Genomic DNA, 5675 nt, shown 5'->3' on the forward strand with positions numbered 1-5675 from the left:
GCATCCAATATCAAATAATCATTTACCAGCAGTCTTCCGGGAATGCTTGAAATTTTGTGCACCTTCCCTGTCAGAAACCCCCGATTAGCCTGCCATTGACCCTATCATTTCAGAGTCTCGAATTGGGCAAATTGTCTTCCTCTGGCTCTTCCTCAAACTGGTGTAAGAATAAAGCTAAATATGTTATCACATGCATTTCTGGTAATAGCAGCAACTCTCTTTGGTCCTGGCTGACCTACATTATGCCTCAACACAGTGATGGGAAGGGTAGAGGTGGAAGTGAGACAGATAGAGCAGTCCAGCTATTAATACTCCTTTCTACAAGGTTAACTGTGTTCTCATTTGCAGACTGAAGAAAAGAGACAAAAAAGAGAGTCTCTTATTTATCTGGATTCACAAAGAGGTTGAATTACTGGATTATGTGAGAGCATAATTGTTGCCATGGCAACAGAACTCTGTCTATGTTGGTGATTTCACTATTGCATCAAAGATTCACATATGCTTTTTATTTAGTTTTTGGAAGGTGACATATCCTTATTCCAATATCCACGTTGGAATCAAATAAAAGGAAACATTCAAAAGTTAGTGATGAGGTAACAGACATTTTAAACTCAATGTTCTCTCTTGTTAGCACCACTGAGAAAGTTGCTGTCTTTTAAGGTTTAATTTTGAAGCTTTCCTTTTCTCACATTCTGATGTGGTAAATGGCTGCATGCTATTTCTATCAGACTGACATGATCAGTCAGCCTTCAGATCACAAATATGTTTGCAAACCATCTGTTACATTTACTAACAGAGTGAAACAAAAGATCTGGCACTTGACAGTGTTTCACATATTAACTTTGAAGCCTAATGAATGTGTTCAAATATGCTGGTATGCTACACTCAACTATCTACATCCCAGAAACTTGCACAGACCTCTACCTAAAGCCCAGTTATTATTTTCCTAAATGCTATAATTATAAAGCAGAAGGCAATCTGCAACCAGCCCATTGCCTTTGATATAGAACCATGTATTACTCTTGGAAAGGGAACTGGATTTGTAAATATTTTATTATATTCTTCTTGAACATAAACATGCAATTATTCAAATACACTCCTTTTGCTTGTACACTTGAACTGTGCTATTTGCCAGAGATCCATAAACTGATGTCAGATGAATAGAATTAGGAGATTGGAGGGTAAATAGCATTTAGCAGTAATTTGGGGGTAGATGATACTTTGTGTTTAGCTAATGGGCTCTCTAGAGTATGCAGAAAATATTGTTCTGGTTGAAAAGAGATGAGCAACTGGGCAAAGCTTTTCATCATTTTTGGACTGTTTCTTTGCCAGAGAGTCCTACTGAGTAAAGCGTAGGATAAATATATTGTCAGCATGTGGCAGCCATGAGTTATGATGGTACCAAATCCATACATTTGTATAGTGTGCCACTATTTACAAAGTATTCCATTTACATTATTATGCATATTCCTTTCAATGACCCTGTGGAGGGTAGAACAGTCATTTTCTATTTTCTAAAGATGAGGAAGTAGACTCAGAATCAAGTGAAAAGTTTCACTTGAAATCCCATAGTTAATAAGAGGGAGAGCTGGAAGTAGGATGACCAACCATTCTCCTTTTCCTGGGCAGACAAGTCTTCTGATATATGGAGCTTCAGTTTTAACACTGGGACCAAGGGGTTTCCTGAGTCATGAGACTTTCAGTGTTAAAACTAGAAAAGTCCTGGACAAACCAGGACAAACTGGTCACCGCAGCTGAAGGAACTTGAATCAAAGAATTCGGAGCACAATCCTCTTTTCTTTCTTTATACTTCAGAGTTTCACTGGTACTTTTCAATGGTTCAATTTATTCAATGTACATTTGATCTCTCAGACTGCAAAACTAAAGTTTCTTGCCATGAGTTTCACTGGTTTACTTGTTTTACACTATGCACAACAAACCAGGATTCATACCCAGGCTTTTGAATTGTATTCTTCCTTCACAAGAAACCTCAGGAGATGTGCAGGGAAACATTGCACCTTAGAACCTATAGTAAAATTCTTAATTTAATCAGAGAAAAGAAGTAATTTGTAATACACAGATTTCATTTAGAAACAAACCACATTATGTACACATTGTTCTGTCTCAATGAAATATTTGTGTTGTCACAAGGCTATTGCATATCAATAGCTTACACTGTGAGATGCAAATTAATTCCAGTAGGAGCTCTGATGTATAGATTCTCGTTTTTCACTGCCAAGTATAATTTTAATGTCAAAAGCTCTGCATCTAAACCACCACTTTCCATTAGAATGCTATCCTAGCACAAGGTGACATAATCAGGAGCCTTGAAAAATACGAAGGTCTGGCTTAGCATACAAGTAGGACAAAGAAAACTATATATCACAAGACACAAGACTTTGGACTCTGCTAGTGCTACTAGAAGGCAACCTCTGATGAAAAAGAATGGAGGAAACGTTAGGCGAGCGGGCCCCGGGGCGGGGGGTCGTGCTGGCGGGGAGGGCCCCGAGGCGAGCTTTGCCCGGATGAGGAACAAAGCGGTGGGGCAGGCGTGCGCGACCCCCGCGCGGCCGGCAGGTTAGGTAGCCCCCCTCCCGAAGCTTCTGGAGGAAAGGCCCCGGGTGTCCCCCGGCATGCCTTATCTCGCGGCGGGGTGCGCGGCCGCCGGCCCTCGGGAGAAGTTGGGTTGCCCCGGGCGGCCCCGGGGAAGAATGGCCGCGTTTGTGCAGCGGTTGTAAGCAAGATGCGGTAGCACGTGACCCTGGAACGCAAACCCTGATGCCGGTTCTCCACCACCCGTGTGCGCGTTCCTCTGACACTTGGCCCCCAGCAGATGCATCACAGGATGAATGAAATGAACCTGAGCCCAGTGGGGATGGAGCAGCTGACTTCATCCTCTGTGAGCAATGCCTTGCCAGTCTCAGGGAGTCACCTGGGGTTGGCTGCCTCACCCACTCACAATGCCATCCCAGCCCCAGGCATTTTATCTTATTTAGCTGACAGACCACCTCCTCAGTATATCCACCCTAACTCTATAAATGTTGATGGTAATACAGCATTATCTATCACCAATAACCCTTCGGCGCTAGATCCCTATCAGCCCAATGGAAATGTTGGATTAGAACCAGGCATTGTTTCAATAGACTCTCACTCTGTGAACACACATGGTGCCCAAAGTCTTCATCCCACTGATGGCCATGAGGTGGCCTTGGACACAACAATCACTATGGAGAACGTCTCTAGGGTCACCAGCCCAATATCTACAGATGGAATGGCAGAAGAGCTTACCATGGATGGTGTTGCAGGCGAGCATACCCAAATCCCAAATGGCTCCAGAAGTCATGAACCTCTGTCTGTGGATTCTGTGAGCAACAACCTTGCAGCAGAAACTGTAGGACATGGTGGTGTGATACCCATTCATGGGAATGGCCTGGAGCTCCCTGTGGTCATGGAGACAGACCACATTGCAAGTCGGGTCAACGGAATGTCTGACAGTGCCCTCAGTGACTCCATCCACACCGTGGCCATGAGCACCAACTCTGTAAGCATGGCACTCTCTACCTCACACAACCTCGCCTCCCTAGAATCTGTTTCCCTCCATGAAGTTGGCCTAAGCCTAGAACCTGTGGCTGTCTCCTCCATCACCCAGGAGGTTGCTATGGGGACAGGTCATGTAGATGTGTCTTCAGACAGTCTTTCTTTTGTACCACCTTCACTGCAAATGGAAGACTCCAATTCAAACAAGGAAAATATGGCAACCTTGTTTACAATTTGGTGCACTCTCTGTGACCGAGCCTATCCCTCAGACTGCCCAGATCACGGACCGGTGACTTTTGTTCCTGACACTCCAATAGAGAGCAGAGCGAGGCTTTCTCTCCCAAAGCAGCTTGTTCTCCGCCAGTCAATTGTGGGAGCAGATGTTGGTGTATGGACTGGAGAAACCATTCCTGTGCGGACTTGCTTTGGGCCTCTTATTGGCCAGCAAAGTCACTCCATGGAAGTAGCAGAATGGACAGACAAGGCAGTTAATCATATCTGGAAGATATACCACAGTGGTGTCCTAGAATTCTGCATCATTACAACTGATGAAAATGAATGTAATTGGATGATGTTTGTGCGCAAAGCCAGGAATCGGGAAGAGCAGAATTTGGTGGCTTATCCCCATGATGGAAAAATCTATTTCTGCACCTCACAAGATATCCCTCCTGAAAATGAACTGCTTTTTTATTACAGCCGGGATTATGCTCAGCAGATTGGTGTTCCTGAACACCCAGATGTGCACCTCTGTAACTGTGGCAAGGAGTGCAGTTCCTATACAGAGTTCAAAGCCCACCTGACCAGCCACATCCATAACCATCTTCCTAGCCAGGGCCACAGCAGCAGCCATGGGCCAAGCCACAGCAAAGAAAAGAAGTGGAAGTGCTCCATGTGCCCCCAAGCTTTTATCTCTCCTTCCAAACTTCATGTTCACTTTATGGGTCACATGGGTATGAAGCCCCACAAGTGTGATTTCTGTAGCAAGGCTTTTAGTGATCCCAGCAACCTGCGGACCCACCTCAAGATACATACAGGTCAGAAGAACTACAGGTGCACTTTGTGTGACAAGTCTTTCACCCAGAAGGCTCACCTGGAGTCCCACATGGTTATCCACACGGGCGAGAAGAACCTCAAGTGTGATTACTGTGACGAGCTGTTCATGCGGAGGCAGGACCTCAAGCAGCACGTGCTCATCCACACACAAGAACGCCAGATCAAGTGCCCCAAGTGTGATAAGCTGTTCTTGAGAACAAATCACTTAAAGAAACATCTCAATTCACATGAAGGAAAACGGGATTATGTCTGTGAAAAGTGTACAAAGGCTTATCTAACCAAATATCATCTCACCCGACACCTGAAAACCTGCAAAGGGCCCACGTCCAGTTCATCAGCGCAGGAGGAGGAGGAGGAAGACGACTCGGAGGAGGAGGAGCTCGCGGACCCTGTGGGGGCAGAAGGCTGCCGGGTTAGCAGTGCTGTGTATCCCGCGGACGAGGCTCTGTCTACACATAAATGAAAGGAAAAGGAGCCAGCTGTTTCGGATGGAAAATACAAAAGGGAAAAACACATGACCAGTTATCCACTACCGTGCTTTTTATATAAAATAATTTCTGATTTCCTTCCAGCCAACAGTCAAAACAGACTAAATGGGAACGGATAAAGCACTTATAGAAGAGTATCCTAATGAAAACACTTTAAGAAAGATTGAGAAAAGAGCATGTATCCTATTTTTAAGTAGCGTATGGGGAGGAAAGTGTCAACTTTTGAGATCTTTTTTTTTTTTTTTTTTTGCTGTATACGGGCCTCTCACTGTTGTGGCCTCTCCCATTGCGGAGCACAGGTTCCGGATGCGCGGGCTCAGGGGCCATGGCTCATGGGCCTAGCTGCTCCGCGGCATGTGGGATCTTCCCGGACCAGGGCACAAACCCGTGTCCCCTGCATCGGCAGGCGGACTCTCAACCATTGCGCCACCAGGGAAGCCCTGAGATCTATTTTTTATTTACATAATTGGGTGATACATTTATGCCTGAGTCAGAGCTGCTCTCTGCCCAAACAAATCAGATTTATTTTAAATTCTTTCATTATTCCATTTTTCTCCCAAGCCACTGATTTGGTAGCACTCTAAACTTGGTCCCTGC

The 5675-nt window shown here is 45.0% G+C and overlaps 1 pseudogene; it reads left to right on the forward strand.

Moving 5' to 3' along the window:
• Positions 1-2510: 2510 nt before the first annotated feature.
• LOC115866297 (PR domain zinc finger protein 4 pseudogene) lies at positions 2511-5207 on the forward strand (annotated as a pseudogene).
• The last annotated feature ends 468 nt before the right edge of the window (positions 5208-5675 follow it).

This window comes from Globicephala melas, chromosome 20, assembly GCF_963455315.2.
Source record: "Globicephala melas chromosome 20, mGloMel1.2, whole genome shotgun sequence".
Lineage (NCBI taxonomy): Eukaryota > Metazoa > Chordata > Mammalia > Artiodactyla > Delphinidae > Globicephala > Globicephala melas.